This window comes from Anomaloglossus baeobatrachus, chromosome 2, assembly GCF_048569485.1.
Source record: "Anomaloglossus baeobatrachus isolate aAnoBae1 chromosome 2, aAnoBae1.hap1, whole genome shotgun sequence".
NCBI lineage: Eukaryota > Metazoa > Chordata > Amphibia > Anura > Aromobatidae > Anomaloglossus > Anomaloglossus baeobatrachus.
This window is the reverse complement of record NC_134354.1, coordinates 773,189,963-773,209,311: the sequence shown is the minus strand read 5'-3', so window position 1 is coordinate 773,209,311 and position 19,349 is coordinate 773,189,963.

The following is a 19,349-nucleotide window of genomic DNA, read 5'->3' as shown; positions in this document are numbered from 1 at the left end:
GTGCATTATAATGTTCTTCAGCAGCTTAGGTGTGCATTAGGAGGTTCTGCACCAGCTGAGATGTGTATTATGATGTTCTGCAGTAGCTGAGGTGTGTATTATGATGGTCTTCAGCAGCTTAGGTGTGTATTAGGAGGCTCTGCAGCAGTTGAGTTGTGTATTATGATATTCTACGTAGCTTAGGTGTGCATTGTGATGTTCTGTAGCAGCTGAGGTGTGTATTAGGAGGTTCTACAGCCACTGATTTTTGTATTAGGAGTTTATGTAGCAACTGAGGTTTATTGGTTTATTGTGAAAGTCTGCAGTAGCTGACGTGTGTGTTATAAGGTTCTGCAGTAGCTGAGGTGTGTATTTTGAAGATCTGCTGCAGATCAGGTGTTTATTATGAGGTTCTTCAGCAGCTGAGGTGTGTATTATGACGTTCCGCAGCAGATCAGCTGTGTATTGAGGTTCTTCAGCAGCTGAGGTGTGAATTATGAGGTTCTGCAGGAGCTGAGGTGTGAATTATGAGGTTCTGCAGGACCTGAGGTGGGAATTATGAGGTTCTGCAGGAGCTGAGGTGTGAATTATGAGGTTCTGCAGGACCTGAGGTGGGAATTATGAGGTTCTGCAGGAGCTGAGGTGTATATTATGAGGTTCTGCAGCAGCTGATTTATATTATAAGGTTCCGCAGCAGCTGATGTATATTATAAGGTTCTGCAGCAGCTGAGGTGTGTATTATGATGACGTTTTGCAAAGTTTTTTTTAACTTCGTTTTAACGTTTTGCAAAGTTGTTTTTTACTTTACAAAGATAATGAAAACCTTGGGGAGTAGAAGAACCTTGTCAGATTGCTGAATTAAAGGCAGCAATAATAGTAATAATAATAATAATAATAATACTAATAATAATAATAGTAATCATCAATAATATATGATCATTATAGCGTCGGTTCTTCGCAGCCATCCGTGCACTTTCTGACCCGTGTGTAAGATTGGGTTCTTGTCCTGATAAATTTAAATATAAATTGCATGTAATTCCTGAATCCGCACGACCTCGGGCTAATTATAATTTGCATCTAATTCACCTCGTACTTCACATCCTTAATTAGCACAAGTGCCCTCACAATTACTCAGAATTATTCTCCAAGCTTTAAGACTCCTTTCTGTTCTCTGGTTTGGAGGGGATGCTGAATCGTGCAGCGCTTCAGTAACATTACATTTCACGGTGTAAGCCCGTATTCACACATCTGTACATCGAGATACAAGTATGGATGTGTTGAAGTGATTCATCGACTTTCTGAATACTTTGTGTTGCTATATTGCACTGATTTTCAATTTAGTGTTACACTCCAATATACTCCATTTTACATCCTAAGCTTTTGTCACGGTCAGGAGTATAAGCTATACTGACTGTATAGTACAATACAAAGGGAAGGGGAAAGGAATGCCCTATCGCTACGGAAAGGGGGAAGTGGTGATCCTGAGAACAACCGGCAGCTCACCCTCTCTGCCCTCACCAACCCTACACAGTTTCTGCACCTGTCATTGAGCATGATACCTCATCCTAGGCCTACCCTGATTTAGGCTAAGGATGGCGGGTATGAGCGCTTGTCAACACCACTACTGCTAAGGGAGACAAAAAGAAACAATACAGGGGAAACACAAATTCCACCCCCTGAGCCCAGGTAGATAGCAAAAGGCAAACACTTATCTTAGCAGCAGCAACAACAGATGTCTCTAGAACAATAAGAGGAGAAGACCGCTGCAGACCACAGCCAGGGACAACTATAAACTGCACCCAAACCACCTCAGGGTGAGGTTTATAAAGGAAGTCAGAGGCTGGCAACTGAGAGGAAAAACCGGCCGGTTCCCAGGGTCATAGAGTCTACTGCTGCAGAAACAGAGAATCCTATGTGGATTGGATGGATTGTTGCCAAGATCTAGGGAGCATTTCATGTTAATAACCACTTTGGAAATACTGAGTATATCACATCAGTAATTACACTCCTCACATTTTTAGAAATATTTTATTATATCTTTCCATGGGACAACACTGAAGATCTGGCACTTTTATATAATATACAGTAATCAGTGTGCAGCTTGTATAACAGTGTAAATTTGGTGCCCTCTAAATAACCCAACACGCAGCTATTAATGTATAAACCTCTGCCAATAAAACTGAGTACACCCTTAAATGAAAATGTTACAAGGACTCAGGTGGGAATGGGGAGCAGGTGTGTTACCTTCGGTGTTATTGCTTACACACTCTCTCATACTGGTCAGTACAAGTTCAACATGGCTCCTTGTGAGAAATTCCACACATACTACTGACAGGCAGTGACCTATGGAATATTGTTCTGAGAAAGTTCTCAGAACAAAGCTCCATCACAATCGATGGATGTTGTGGGACATTACACTTTGACTTATGTTGGAACTTCCAGGATTTATTTTGAATGATCCCCCTGTGCCTGTGTGTTTTTTAACTTTATACTTGCCGGGTTAGTAACAGAGGTGTCTGATAGATGCCTCTCCATTACTAACCCCTGAGCTTGATGCCAGCTGACAACTTACAGTTGACATCAACCCCACAAGTATTACCACCACACCAGGGTAATCGGAAAGATTCTGGGGTGGCTGCGGGCCACTATTTGTAGGCTAGAAAGGGTCAAATACACATGGGCCCTCCCAGCCTGATGATATCAGCCCACAGCTGTCTGCTTTACCTTGGTTGGTTATCAAAAATAAGGCAGAGCCCATACCATTTTTTTTAAATTATTCAAATAAATTAAAAAAAGAACAGTGTAGGATCCCCTTTAATTTTGATAACCAAGCAAGGTAAAGAGACAGCTGTAGCCTGCAGTTGTTTGTTTTACCTGCGCTGGTTTTCAAAAATAGGCGGAAGCCCACGTCATTTTTTTCTTAATGTTTATTGTTCACAGCAGCGTATAGTCATCTTCCGCCTGCTATAAAGCTCGTTGATTGGCTGTGCTGTATACGAAAAGTACCTGAACACAGAACTCGAGCACAAACTTTTTTAAAGTTCGGGTTCGCTCATCTCTAGTTATTACTAGTCTTTGCTCTGGTAAGTGTTGAGTTATTGTCGCGGGCGGAGGAGGGGACGCTGCGCTCACCCACTGCTCGGGTCCGGCTACTGCTGCTGCTGCTCGGTGGTGGCTCGAGCGGTGGGCCGGATCCTGGGGTCTCGAGCGGCGTTCTTCGCCCGTGAGTGAAAGGGGGGATTGGTGTGTGGTTTGGGGGATATTGTTCGTGACGCCACCCACGGTTGTGGTGAAGTTGTGACACCACCGCTGCTCTGGACGGGGATCCCGGGAGCGATGACAGGGAGCAGCTTGGATGTTGGTTCTCCCCTCCATGGGTAGGGGGTTGGTTGTCCCGGGGCCTGGTGAGGGTTTGGGGATGGCAGGCGGGTTACGGGGCCTGGTGAGGTGCAGGGTCGTGGGGGCAGCGCTGTGCCGCACGGCACGGTGGTACTCACTCAGCCAGTAATCCACACAGAGTCTCTGGTCAAACAAACGGCTGGATGGACGGGTCCCACAGGCGGCTGCGGTTGTTCTCCTCCCGGCAGGTTGAGGGTGACTGCCTTTCCCTGCACCTGTGTTATGTTCTCGGTTCTGGTGGCTTCCCACCGGTAAGCCGCTCCCCAACTTGGATGGATGCTGAGGGAGCCCCTTTTGCCCGCAGGCTCTGGCCCTGGGAACTGTAGCCTTGGCGGTGACTGTGTTTCCCTCTACGGTGTGAGCTGTTGCCTTCAATCGGGTCTTGGCTGCTGGGAAACCCCGAAGGTTCCCTTCGCTAACGGATTTGACCGGTTTTACGGCGACTCCTAGCCTGGTCGGGGTCTGTAGGCCCTGCCGGATGGTGCTGGCTTCTTTTTACTCCCCGATCCGGTACCGCCGGGCCACTGCCCGTCCACGGTCCATATGGTTTGCTCCAATTAGCCTCTCCTGCAGACGGTCACCACCGTCTGCCAACCTTGCTGAGTGCCCGGGCCACACACCCGGACACGGTCAGTCTGCTCCTCTACCACTTCTCTCCAAAACTGCTCTAATCTCAACTGACTACCTTTTCCCGCCTCCAGGACTGTGAACTCCTCGGTGGGCGGGACCAACCACCTGGCCCACCCCCTGGTGTGATCATCAGCCCCTGGAGGAAAGCAACAAGGATTTTTGTTTGACTTCGGTGTGCCTAGCCGGGGTGTAGGGTGTGTTGGTGTAGTACCTGTGACGACCTGGCTTGTCCAGGGCGCCACATTATCATGGTAGCCAGGCTCATATGATTAATGTCAACTTCTGAGGCTGATTGCTGCCTTAGTTTTCAGGTAGCTAGTACACCCTTCTATTGTCAGCACTCATGTATAGCCACAAGACAAACCCAGTTCTGCTGGGCTCTTCTAGATTTAGCTGCTAACTCAACTCATATGCCAACTCGACTCTGCTGTTCCAAGGTGCTGTCTGTATACTCGACATTGGCAAGTGCTTGTATGTCTTCTGCTGTTCCAGGGTGCTGTCTGCACAATCACTAAGCACTAGTGACATGTTTTGGACTGGAGACTCTCATTTCCATCTGAGATTCTACATTTAAATGAAGTTTCCCTTCTTTTGGTGCTTTATGAGTTAATATCAGTTTTGTTGTCAGCTGTTCATAGCAGTGCAGGTCAGCTGTAACTGATTTGAGTCCACACCTCTTTAGGTTTAAGTAGTGGGGTTTCCCAGCAATCCTTGCTGGTGCTAGAATTCATTTTGTTCTGGTCATCCTGGTGGAAGGAGCTGCTGGGGTAATTGCCAGTGCACATCCATCTTCTACTTTGGAGTCCGTCTGCAATCATGGACTTTTGTTGTTCATATTCTTCTGTTTATTGCCCTGTCTGTCTTTCTTTCCCTTCTTTTTTTATTAGTGCAGTGGTGGGACTAGGGTCTCTTGTTGGCCATTTCACTAGCCAGAGCGTTTGCAGGGCTAGTGAGGGATTAGGTATCCAGCTCGGCAACTGGTTTAAACACCCTATATAGGGATGCTAGGGAGCTCAGGTACAGGTTGAGGAAACTGCAGGAGGTGTCCCATCCCACCCCCTCACTAGCACTAGGACATACCGTTGTTAAGGTGTCCCCCATGTTTCCCTTTGTGTGTGGAGTTTTTTGTAGTGCATCAGATGGTCAAAGGTCTGAATGTCAGAGTCACACGGTGCTTTCAGACTTCTCCATCTTCGAGTGTGAAACTGTCTACGTGACTCTACTGTTCCAAGGTATTGTCCATGCACGCTGTTTTGCATGCCATATGTGTATACAGTACAGAATAATCCAATGAGTCACTGGTGACGTTCTCTATGATTGTAGTCGTTCACTTTCCCATTTCTAGTCCCACCGGCTCAGACTGGCATGACCAGTTCATCCAGCCACAGTTAGCCCCAGCAGAAGGTGACATGGACATCTTTAGCTCATCACATTGTCTTATTTCACGTGATTCTTGATTTCATGTGAGGAATTACAATTTCAAGTATAAAGAGGTTTTGGTTTTTTTCTTGGTTTGATTGGCAAGGCTTAATGATTTCACAAATTAGATGTTCACAGTGAGCTGGTGCTACGCTGGGCTTATTCTCCGCGTGCCAACTGAGACAAACAACACTAGACTCAGCCGCAACAAAGCTTAGCTCTGAATGACGGCCGATGAATATTAAACACGACCTAAGGTCCACGGTTATGTTTTATGTCTATAAATCATAGACGTAGATGGGCTGGATCTGCCAACCTTTCTATTGACTGCATGAATAGCTGCCAACAGTGGAACAGCAGGTTTCATTCACGGGTAATTAGTTATTATTTAATGGTAGGGTTTACGAGACCCAAGTCCCATTAACATTCCTACTGCAAAACGTTGTACTGCAGAGCTGAATGAGAAACGTTTATATTCCACAGGATCCAAGCCATTACCTCAGGGAAACCATTACAGATTGTCACCCGAATTGTGTTCATCATCTGTAGACTGAAGAACATTTACTGAAGAACATCTAGGAAGCTCCACGCGTTTCGAGTTCATCATTTCTACCCCTTTCCACAAGATGGTGATGCTGCTCTAGTTGTTGACCACAGTTGGCTGTGGTTCTTTGATCCTGTCAACTGAGCCAAATGTAAAAGGTGGATCCCGCTAGAATTATGAAAAACTTGCACTATTACTACTGGACAACGCCTACTAAAATGCTAAAGTCCAGAAAATAACGTTAAAAAAATACATATCTGCCTCCTGAATCGGTGCCATTCCAGGCTTGTCAGCGATATGTGTGTCCTGATAGTCAAGTGACATAGTAATGTCTCATGAGAATCAGCAGCTGCTGATAGACTGCAGTGCTCAGGTGGTCCAGGTGGTGAGTGTCATGATTCCTTGTGCAGAACATTCTGCATTGCTCTGCCATGCTCTACCGCTGAGCCGGTATATGTTGCCTATGGTGCAGAACGTTTTGCAGGATGAATGAAACCAGCCCATACATTTTAGCATCTAGAATGTATGGACAGATTCCAGGCTACTACAACAGCTAATCACAGATGCCCATTCTATGTGACAACGTCTGTGATTGGCTGTTGGGTCCCTCACACATATAGTAGTATAAAAATAAATAAATAATTTAAAAAAATGACGTAGTACTCCACGGTATTTTTGATTCTCAGCGCAGATAAAGCAGACGGCTATGGGCTGCCATCCCCAAATGCCTGGCTTTACCTTGGCTGGCAATCAAAATACAGGGAAGCACATTATTTTTTGTTAGTTATTTAAAAAAACAATTATAAAAAAATGTGTGGGCTCCTGCCGTATTTTGATTGCTAGTCCCAGCCCCCAGGCAGCTGGGGACTGGGATTCTCAGCGTGGTAAGGCCCAGGCGTTCTAGCCCTCCCATGCTAAAAACCGCAGCCTGCAGCCACCCCTGGAATTGGTGCATTGTTTCTTAGCGCAATTTCCAGGTGCTTTACCCAGCTCATCCAGCGGCCCTGATGGCGGTGGCACACTCTGTAATAAAGGGGTTAGTACTAGCTTTGCATTCTCAGCTGGTACTATGCCCGAAATTCATGGTGTCACGCCAAATTAGACATGGCCACCATGAATTTCTAGTAAACAGTAAAAAAAAACACAACACATACAATTTTTTTTTTTTATTAGAGATAAAACAAAAAAAAAATTAGAGACTCCATCTTTATTAAAAAAAAGTCCTTAGTCCGACGCAGTCCATAGGGAGAGCATGTCAGCTCTGCTTCATCGCTCTGGACAGACAAGCGTCTCTACAGAGCGAGAAGCAGGCTGACACTGACTGTGATAGTCAAAGTTCAATCTAGTCCATGGCTAAGCCATTGACTCAGGTGAACCCTGACGTCACTGCGAACACAGCCAAAAAAAGCCGAAGACTGCTGAGTGAGGAGCAATGCAGTGAATACCGCCGGAAGTTAATGATCGGACCCGGATGCAGAAGTGGCTGGGAGATAGTGAGTCTGCAGGACGCGTCGTGGGACTGGTAAGTATAATGACAATGTTTGTTATTAACTATAGTCTTTATTTTACAGACCCCTGCCCCATTAAATAACTGTAAAGTCCAAGCTCAGTGTTCGAACGCAAGTTCGCGTTATCTCCGGCCCCGAACTCAAACTTTATAAAAAGCTCGGGTGAGTCTCCCGATCCTGAACATCGGGGGGTTCGCTCATCACTACTGCTAGGCCGAGTCTGGCCATTTAGACAAATCTGTCCCTTTTTTGTCATGTTAGTGAGAGGCTTTACAATTACTGAATAATTCTTGGTTGGTAAATCCTAGAAAGTGCTGTATCGCTTTTAGATTTTTACTGACAATCCCAGTCAAGTACAGCACCCAACTTCTCAGAATCCATCCGAAAACCCGAAGACGACAATAGGTACTATGAGCACTGAGGAAAGTTCAAGATCTTTGTACCATTTAGTGATAAACAAGCAGGATAGTGGCTTTGTAATATCTTGCACTAGTTTGTACTATAAGTGGTAATTCTGACATGTACTGCCTTCCCATAACTTTATTTATTGCTACTTATTTTGTTATTTTAGTTTGTGTCATTTGGTAGGCACAGTATTCTTGAAAGTCACAGATGACATTTGGTTGCACAGAATACTTTGTGGGTACAGTTCACACCTGATGTACACTTGGTGATTACAGATGACTCGTGGTGGCACAATACACTTGGTGGTTACAGATGACCCTTGCTGACACAGTACACTTGGTTACAGGTGACACGTGATGGCATGATGATACGTGGTGGCACAATACACTTGGTGGTTACACATGATACTTGGTGGCACAATACACTTGGTGGTTACACATGATACGTGGTGGCACAATACACTTGGTGGTTACACATGATACGTGGTGGCACAATACACTTGGTGGTTACACATGATACGTGGTGGCACAATACACTTGGTGGTTACACATGATACGTGGTGGCACAATACACTTGGTGGTTACACATGATACGTGGTGGCACAATACACTTGGTGGGTACAGATGACACTTGCTAGCCCAGTACATTTGTGTAATGGCAAGCCACCCACTAAGCAGGACCCCGAGGTACTCCGAAACCCATTAACCCCTATACAGGGATCTGGAATTACTGCAAGGTCCAGGGGTTCACTGCCTACGGTAGGCTGCAGTCCAGAGATGGGGATAGTTGACAGGCCGAGGTCAAACCGAGATGTAAGGCAAGGTACAAAACAGCAAGCAGGAGGAATGTCCGGAAAACAGGCCAAGGTCAAACCGAGATGTCAGGCAAGGTGCAAAACAGCAGGCAGGAGAAACGTCAATAAACCATGCCAAGTTCATATAAGACATAACGCAAGGTGCACAGTACCAGGAAGGATGTGACTCAAAGCAACACAAGACTATCTCTGGCAAGGAACCAGGGACACTGAAGGATATAAAAAGGGTGTAGTGCCTTCCCGTAGGCTGAAGTAGGAGGTGATACTAGCTGGAAGGCACACATCCCTACAGTCAGTTAGCAGTACTGCAAGTTCCAGCCAGACCAAGCTTGGTGAATGTGTGGCGACTCTGCCCTCCAGAACCACTGGAACTGACTTCTCCCCCATCACCAGCACAGCCTGCAGTGTGAGCAGAGTAGCGCCTGGTGACCAGGGCAGACGTCACCGGAGCAGGCCCTGGTGGAGACGTGACAGTAGAGCAGCGCCTGGTGACTGGGGCAGACATAATCGGATCAGGCCCTGGTGGAGACGCGACAGAAGAGCGGTGCCTGGTGACCGGGACAGTCGTCACCGGAGCAGGCCCTGGTAGAGACGTGACAGTAGAGCGGCGCCTGGTGACCGGGGTAGACATCAGCGGAGCAGGCTCTGGTGGAAACATGACAGTAGAGCAGCGCCTGGTGACCAGGGCAGACGTCACCAGAGCAAGCCCTGGAGACGTGACAATTTGGATACAGATGACATGTGGTGGCACAATACACTTGGTTATAGATTACACTTGGTGGCACAGTACACTTGATACTTGGTTACAGATGACATGTGGTGGCAGAATACGCTTGGTGGTTACAGATGACACTTGCTGGCATAGTACAGTTGGTTACACATGATACTTGGTGGCACAATACACTTGGTGGTTACAGATGACACATACTGGCACAATACACTTGGTGGTTATATAGTAGATGACATATGGTGACACAATACACTTGGTGGTTACAAAAGACACTTCCTGGCATAGTACAGTTGGTTATACATGATACATGGTGGCACAATATAGTGGGTGGTTACAGATGGCACTTGCTGGCATAGCCACTTGGTTACAGATGACATGTGGTGAAATGATACACATGTTGGTTACAGACGGCATATGGTGACACAATACACATGGTGGTTACAGAAAACACTTGCTGGCATAATACAGTTGGTTACAGATGACATGTGGTGGCACAATACACTTGGTGGTTACAGAAGACACTTGCTGGCATAGTACAGTTGGTTACACATGATACCTGGTGGCACAATACACTTGGTGGTGACAGAAGACACTTCCTGGCATAGTACAGTTGGTTATACATGATACATGGTGGCACAATACAGTATGTGGTTACAGATGGCACTTGCAGGCATAGTCACTTGGTTACAGACGGCATATGGTGACACAATACACTTGGTGGTAACAGAAGACACTTGCTGGCATAATACAGTTGGTTACAGATGACATGTGGTGGCACAATACACTTGGTTACAGAATACACTTGGTGTCACAGTACACTTGGTACTTGGTTACAGATGACATGTGGTGGCACAATACACTTGATGGTTACAGATGACACTTGCTGGCATAGTACAGTTGGTTACAGATGACACGTAGTGGCACAATACACTTGGTGGTTACAGATGACACGTAGTGGCACAATACACTTGGTGGCTACAGATGTCACTTGGTGGCAAAGAACTCTTGATGGTCACCCTCACAGATTACTTGTGGTAGTAAAATACTTGGTGGCAAGGTACTTCGCAAGGTGGAAATGAGCAACGCCAACATATTCTTTTAAGCCATGTTACATATTCATAATATGGTGACTCAGAATGGTCCATGCTGTATCTCAAACCCTATCTATAGTAACAGAAGTTTTATATTGCATTAGGATCACATAAAATCTTACCTGACTTTCCCATTTCTGTGATTTGCAGCATTTTGTTGTATCATTATGTCGCGGGCGGGGAGGAGGGTGTCAACGCTGCGCTCTCCCACTGCTCGGGTCCGGCCGCCGCTGCTCTGCGGCTGCTGCTGCTGCTCGGTGGCTCGAGCGATGGGCCGGATCCCGGGGACTCGAGCGGCGCTCCTCGCCCGTGAGTGAAAGGGGGTTTGATTGTTTTGGTGGTGGGGAATCTGGTGATTGTCCGTGACGCCACCCACGGTTGTGGTGATTTTAGTGACACCACCGCTGCTCTGAACGGGGATCCCGGGAGCGGTGACTGGAGCAGCTGGGTTGTTGGTCCTCCCCTCCGTGGGTAGGGGGTTGATGGTCCCGGGGCCCGGTGATGGGGTTGGACAGGGTGACAGGCGGGTTGTGGGGCCTGATGAGGTGCAGGGACGCGGGTGCAGCGCTAAGCCGTACGGCACTGTGGTACTCACTCAGCCTGAGACGTTGACACAGTTCACGGTAAAACACACGGCTGGAAAGACGGTTCCCACGGACGGCTGCTGTTGCTTTTCCGCGGTAGTTAACGGTGACTGTCTCTTTCCCTGCACCTAGTACTTCGGTTGGTAGCGATGGGTTCCCACCGGTAATCCGCTCCCCGGCTTGGATATGGGCCGGAGGAGCCCCTTCTTTGCCCACAGGCGCTGGCCCTGAGAAACTGGTGCCTTGGCGGTGGCGGTGTCTCTCCCACACGGTTGGACTTTTGCCTTCAATCGGGACTTGGTTGTTTGGAAACCCGGAGGTCCCCTTCACTGACGGATTTGGCAAATTACGGCGACTCCAAGCCTTGCCGGGATCCGAAAGGCCCCTGCCAATGGTGCTGACCTCACTTTGTGTACCGCTCCGGTACCGCCGGTCCACCACCTGTCCACGGTCCTTTCGGCAACTCCGATCGGCCACTCCTGCAGACGGTCACCGCCGTCTGCTAACCTTGCTGTCTCCGTCCGGGGCACACACCCGGACGCTCTCAGTCAGTTTTTGCTTGCTCTCCTGCCACTTTACTCCTCACACTTCCACTTCCCTAGCTTAACTGCTTGGTTTTCCCGCCTCCAGGACTGTCAACTCCTCGGTGGGTGGAGACCAACCGCCTGGCTCCACCCCCTGGTGTGAACATCAGCCCCTGGAGGAAGGCAACAAGAGTTTCTGGTCTAGCTTTGGTGTACCTAACCGGGGTGTAGGGTGTGGTGATGTAGTTACCTGTGACCCCTGGCTTGCCCAGGGCGTCACATTCCCCCTTAGCAAAATGCAGACCGTCCGCGGGCTGCCCGTCCAACACAGATTTTATTTTTCTGAAAAAGATAAGAAAAAACACAATACAAGTAAAAGAACATCATCTCACAACGGGAGGCACTTTTCTTAAACGTTACGGTAACAAACGGTTACGGCTTCCGCTCTCACTCACCCAAGTAACCTGGCCCTGATGCTGCCCCTAAGAAACAGGCAGCACCCCTTGACCCCAGTCCTGCACCAAGTTACCCGAGCGGGATCTGTCCTTTCCAGGGGACCCACATCCATGGGGAGCCCCTAGAACCACCAGAGCGTAGCCACCGGTTCCGGTGGTGGCTGGGCCCCAGCCTGCTCCACTGCGGGCCCTCCCTCCAATCTGCCTCTCCGGAGGCGGCAACGGTGGAAGCGGTAACGGTAACTTATTTACATTCCACTAAGTTTGTGGTTGCCCTGCAAGTTCTCTGGCTTGTCCATAGGAGTTCCTATGCAAGAACTTTAAATGGTCCCCACGGGGACAATGGTGCCGGCAACGGCCGGTTGCAAATCACGGTTGCTGATCAGGTGACTTTCTTCGCTTTCATTTGTCATCATTTTCAAACTTTTAAAACTTTTCAAACTTTACAACACAAACACAGACGCACTCTTTCCCCCCACCCCCTTTTAAAGAACAGTTTCCCTGTACCTAAGTGGGGGTCTACCTAGGTTGGGACGAGTGGACTTCTGGGGTCTGGTGTCAGTGGTGATAGGCAGCGGGGAAGAGGGAACAATCAGTTCCTCCTCCCTGTCATCGTGTGGGGCAGGCGGAGGCATAGGGGAGCTGGGTACAGGTTCATCCCTGGGCACTGGCACTGGCTCACGGTTGACCGCTTCCATCACTCCTTCATCCACGGGTTGTGGGAACAGTATCACTGGAAGAATCACCGCGCCGTTCTGTGTAGGCCAGTCCGCTGGGAAGTCACCCATCACAGTGTGGATTACCTCTTTTGCCTTCTCTGCCGGTTTAGGACTTGGAGCTTCAGCCGCTGCCCTCAATGCTGGTGGGCACCTCTTTAGATGGTCTCGGGAAACTGTGGCCAACGTGCCCCCTTGGTCTCGACTGATCTGGTAGGCCTTCCCATCTTCCCATCCTGTGGGCTGTATGACATATGGGGTTTGCTCCCACTGATCATCCAGCTTGTGGGTCCTCCTCTTCCACTTCAACACTACCTCCCCAGGCTGAAAAGGGTCAGCTGATGCCTTCTGATTGAAGCGCCGTTCCTGTTGTTCCCGACTCCGACTCAAATTCTTCTCCACATATTCTTGAATCTGTCGGTACTGTACCCTCCGCCGGGCGTCCCATTCAGCTGTCGAAGGGAGTGCTTCTGGGGCTTCCAACCCCATCTCCAGGTCCACCAGCAGCCGGCCGGGGCGAGCCCTCATCAGGTATGCAGGGGTGCACTTCGTTGAGCTGGAAGGGATGTTATTGTACATATCGACCAGGTCAGGTAGCTTCTCCGGCCACAGGTTCCGCTCTTCTAGCGGCAACGTCTTGAGGAGACCAAGGACCAAGTGGTTCATCTTCTCACACATGCCGTTGGTTTGGGCATGGTAAGGCGTGGTCCGGATCTTCTTGCAGCCATACAGCTGACAGAACTCATGGAACACCTCCGCTTCAAAGGCCGGGTCTTGGTCAGTAAGCACCTTCTCAGGGTATCCATGTGGTCGACAGAAATAAGCCTGGAACGCTCTAGCGGTGGTACGGCCAGTTAGGTCTTTGACTGGAACAACCACCATGAATCTTGAGTAGTGATCTACTATGGTGAGAGCGTAGGTGTACCCATTTCGGCTGGGAGTGAGCTTTACATGGTCTAGGGCGACCAACTCCAGCGGTTGATGTGTGACGATCGGGTGTAGGGGTGCCTTTTGGCTGGCCTCGTCCTTCCTTCTCAATGTACACGGGCCGCACTCTCGGCACCAGGCCTCTACAGACTCCCGCATCCCGCTCCAGTAGAACCGCTCTCTCAACAGCATTTCCAGTTTCTTTCATCCGAAGTGTCCAGCACCATCATGGTACGCTTGTAGAACGGTGGGCACATTAGCTTGGGGGATCACCAACTGGCGGATTTTCTCATGAGTCTTTGGGTTAATCAGCTCACGGTACAACTTCCCTTGGTGTAGATACAGCCGAGTCCGCTCTTTCCACAGGCGTTGGGCCTCAGCTGGGGCGGCAGGGTCTATTCCAGCAGCGCCTTGCTCCACCAGGATCTTGACTAGGCGGACAGCGGGCGCCTGGTTTTGAGCTTCCTGCCACTCCTGACTGGGCAGCGGGTCCAGGTTCAACCGTTGTTGGTGGACATGCACCTTCTCAGTTGGTAGCTGATGAAATGCAGGCAACTCGATCTCTTCGAGGTCGTCATCCTCGCATCCTTCTTCCGACAAGTGGGGCATCCGAGAGAGTGCATCAGCATTAACGTTGGCACGACCGGCCCTGTATTTGATGGTGAAGTTGTAGTTGGCTAGTCTGGCCACCCATCTCTGTTCTAACGCTCCCAACTTGGCCGTGTCTAGGTGGGTCAGCGGGTTGTTATCCGTGAAAGCGGTGAATTTTGCTGCGGCCAGATAATGGCGGAACCGCTCGGTGATAGCCCACACCAGTGCCAGGAGCTCAAGCTTGAAAGAGCTGTAATTCTCAGGGTTCCTTTCAGTCGGTCGGAGCTTTCGGCTAGCATAAGCAATCACTCTTTCTTTCCCATCTTGGACCTAGGATAAGACTGCCCCTAAGCCTACATTGCTGGCATCAGTGTAGAGGATGAACGGGTGGCTGTAATCAGGATACGCTAGGATCTCCTCTCCGGTCAAGGCCGCTTTCAGCCGGCAGAAGGATTCCTCATGCCTCTCTTCCCACACCAGCGGGGCTCCGAGGGGTCTACCACCTTTGGTCTGTCCCACGAGGAGGTCTTGCATGGGGGCAGCCATCTTCGTGTACCCTTTGATGAAGCGACGGTAGTACCCCACCAGACCCAGAAACTGCCTTACTTCCCTCACTGTGGTTGGTCTCGGCCAGTCTTGGATGGCAGTGATCTTCTCAGGGTCGGGGGCGACACCTTCTGCGCCCACTACATGCCCCAGGTACTGCACTCTGGGTTTCAGCAGATGACACTTGGAAGGCTTCAACTTCATCCCATATTTGGCGAGGGACGCAAACACCTCGGCCAGGTGCTCCAGGTGGGCTTCGTACGTCTGGGAGTACACAATCACATCATCCAAGTATAACAGGACAGTCTCGAAATTCAGATGCCCTAGACAGCACTCCATCAGCCGTTGGAAGGTTCCAGGGGCGTTGCACAGCCCAAACGGCATACTATTGAATTCACAGAGCCCCATTGGGGTGGTGAAGGCAGTTTTCTCCCGGTCCTAGGGTGCCACAGCCACTTGCCAGTACCCGCTGGTGAGGTCGAGGGTAGAGATGTAGTTCGCGGTTCTCAGTGCGGCCAAGGACTCCTCAATACGAGGCAGTGGATACGCATCTTTATGCGTTATCTGGTTAATCTTCCGGTAATCCACACACATTCGCATGGTGCCGTCTTTCTTCTTAACCAGTACCAACGGGGCGGCCCAGGGACTACAGCTGTCCCTGATAACCCCTGCCTCCCTCATGTTCCTCAACATGTCTTTGGCACATTGGTAGTGTGCAGGGGGAATAGGCCTGTACCTCTCTTTGATAGGGGGGTGTTCACCGGTGGGGATATGGTGTTGGACCCCTTTAATCTGCCCAAAGTCTAGGGGATGTTTGCTAAAGACTTGCTCATACTCCCGTACCACCCGGTATACCCCTTCTTTATGATGCGTAGGGGTCTCGTCAGTGCCTACATGTAACTGTCGGTGCCACTCATCTAGCTCCCCTTGGGGTGGGTAAGTGCTGGCAGTCGGTGGTGAGGTTGGAGGAACAGTCTCGCGGATTGCGTGGGGATCCAGAGTGAGCAACCTAGCAAGTGTAGCATACCGGGGAAGTCTGACTTCTTCCTCCCCACAGTTCAGCACCCTCACAGGCACTCTCCCCTTCTTGACATCTACCACCCCTCGGGCGGCCATTACTGTGGGCCAGTGCTCGGAGGGCATGGGCTCTATCATGGCGGGGTAGTCACGCCCCTGGGGCCCTACTACTGCCCTACACCAAATCATCATTTCACTCCTGGGAGGTGTCGCGGGCGGGGAGGAGGGTGTCAGCACTGCGCTCACCCCTCTGCTCGGGTCGGGCTGCTGCTGCTCAGTGGTGGCTCGAGCGGTGGGCCGGATCCCGGGGGTTCTCGAGCGGCGCTCCTCGCCCGTGAGTGAAAGGGGATTGGGTGTTGGGATAAAGTCTATTGTCCGTGACGCCACCCACGGTTGTGGTGATTTGTTAGCACCACCGCTGCTCGGTGTGGGGATCCCGGGAGTGATGGTGTGAAGCAGCAAGTTGTTGTGTTGTCCCTCCGTGGGTAGGGGTTGGTGATCCCGGGGCCCAGTGGTGAGGTGGGGAGATGCAGGGCCTGGTGGGCGCAGGGGCGCGGGGGCAGCGCTGTGCCTTGCGGTACTGTGGTACTCACTCAGCCTGAGACGTTGACACAGTTCTCGGTAAAACACACGGCTGGAAAGACGGTTCCCACGGACGGCTGCACTTGCTTTCCCCAGTAGGTGACGGTGATGTCCCTTTTCCCTGCACCTGATGTTGTTGATGGTCTCGATGGGTTCCCACCGGTAACCCGCTCCCCGGCTTCAAGCTGGACCGGAGGAGCTCTACTCTTTGCCCGCAGGCGCTGGCCCTTAGAAACTGGTGCCCTGGCGGTGGCGGTGTCTCTACTGTAATGGTTGGGCTGTTGCCTTCAATCGGGACTTGGTTGTTGGGGGATCTACGTCCCCTTCACTGACAGATTTGGCAAATTATGGCGACTCCTAGCCTTGCCGGGGTCCGAGAGGCCCCTGCCCTGGTGCTGACTGTCCTTTGTACACTGCTCCAGACCGCCGGGCCACTACCCGTCCGCGGTTCTTCCAGGAACTTCCAAACGGTCACCCCTCCGGACAATCACCGCCGTTGCTGACCTTGCTGACCACTTCAGGCTTTCTTACTGTCACCGCCCTTACTTTCCTCCTTTTCTCCAGTTTTCTTTCTTTGCTCCTCTACCACTTCACTTCCTTCTACTTTCACTTGTCTACTTGTTTACTCCTCACTCAAGCCCTGCCTGGGCTAAACTTCCACTCCTTCGACTTCCTCCTCCAAACTCTATCTGCCTGGTTCTTCTCGCCTCCAGAGCTGTGAACTCCTCGGTGGGCGGAGCCAACCGCCTGGCCCACCCCCTGGTGTGAACATCAGCCTCTGGAGGAAGGCAACAAGGATTTTGGGTTAGCTTTGGTGTTCCTAACTGGGGTGTAGGTGTGGTGGTGTGATGACCTGTGACCCCTGGCTTGCCCAGGGCGTCACAGAGGCACAATCAACGGGGCAACATCCATCACTCTCACCCCACCAATCTCTCCCCCTGTCGAGTTCACATGTTGATGGTACATCAAGGCTCGGATCTCCCGTTGCACAGCTCTCTGTCAGCTCCCCGCCGCTGTAACGGCCAGCTGCTGCAACAGGGTCAACACATCACTCATACAGTGCTCCATCACATTGGTTCCTAGCACTATCTTAGGGTTATGATCACTGGGTTCATTCATTATCACAATCATACCCTGGTGTTGCAGTTCAGCTCGCCCCACAGTCATGGCCACTTGTTTGTATCCCACTTGGGTCAAGGGGAGTCCATCCGCAGCAATCAGTGTTATACTAGTATCTGGGGGAGCCAGCTCGTCCGTCCCCCAATACCGTTGGTACAATGTGTATGGTATGGTGGTTACCTGTGATCCAGTGTCCAAGAGAGCCATCACCGGCACGTCGTCCACAGCCACAGGGATGATGGGCCGGGCCCCGATATACCGGTCCCGCCAGTCTGGGGGGCCATGGGGTTCTACTCCTGAGGACTGGCCCGTGGCCCCAGGGGTTGCTCGTTTAACGGACACTGTCGGAAGTAATGGCCAGGCTTGCCGCACTTGTAGCAGGTCGGGAGTCTGTTCCGTGAATCATTAGTCCTTCTCCGCTGCATCCAGGGAACATCCTCAGGGCTGTCGGCGAGCTGTATCTTGGCTGGAGGCTGGGATCTGGTCAGAGGCTGGAGTGCGGCGAGGATCTTGGCGAGATCTCCATCCATGCGGCGGACCTGGGCAGCCAGTTCTTCCATCGTGCTGCTTGGAGCTGTCGGTGTTGGGGATGCTGGTAGGGCAGGGGCCACCACGACAGGGGCTGTCTCAACTGGCCAGGGGGCTGGTTCCAAGGCCCCCGCAGCTGGGGGTTGCAGAGCTTTAATGGCCCGTTCCTTTAACACAGCAAAGTTCACATCAGGGTGCTCTAGGGCCCACAGCCGGAGCTGTTTGCGATCCTCGGCGGACCTTATGCCCTGCACAAATTGCTCTACCAACATTTTGTTACTGTCCGCCTCATTGATGGCGTCTACCCGCTTTAGTGTGCGGAGGGCGGTTTGCAGACCCAAAGCGTAGTCCCGAATACTGTCCACAGGCCGTTGCCGGCATTGGTAAAACTGCATCCTTAGCTCCGCTTCGGTACGGGTCTCAAAGGCAGTCTGTAGTTTCTCAAAGATGGTGGCTACAGAGGACCGGTCCCCCTCGGCCCAGGTCTCCGCCTCCTGCTCAGCCGCACCGGTTAGCTGCCCTAGCACTACCGCCGCACGTTGCTTATCATTCAGGGGGTACAATTCTAAGAGCGGGTTAAGCTTCTTCCGGAAGACCTGTAACGCATCAGGTTTCCCGTCGTACTGCAGCAGCCAGGTAGCTCCGGGCACATAGGGCAAGGAGAACGGCATCACCTGAGCGAGATCTGGGGCCGCGGCACCCCCGCCAGCGCGGCAGGGACCTGGGCAGGCCCGTTCCCATCCACGGGTGCTCCGGCGGCTGCGACCTCTGCTCCTCCAGCAGCTCGTCGGGCGCAGACATCTTGTTTCCGTCCCCCTTAGCCTTTTTACGGCTCCTCCTCTATCGGGGCGGGGTTTTGACCTTCGCGCCTCCACTACTCGAGAAGACGCTCGAGCGGGAACTTTCCGCGCCAAAGATGGCGGCTTCTGAAATTTTTCGGCCGGACACCTCCGGCGGTCACACAAGGCGCACTTCCACCAATCGGTAGAACGGTAGGATCCTGTTCGTGACGCCAAGTTGTCGCGGGCGGGGAGGAGGGTGTCAACGCTGCGCTCTCCCACTGCTCGGGTCCGGCCGCCGCTGCTCTGCGGCTGCTGCTGCTTGGTGGCTCAAGCGATGGGCCGGATCCCGGGGACTCGAGCGGCGCTCCTCGCCCGTGAGTGAAAGGGGGTTTGATTGTTTTGGTGGTGGGGAATCTGGTGATTGTCCGTGACGCCACCCACGGTTGTGGTGATTTTAGT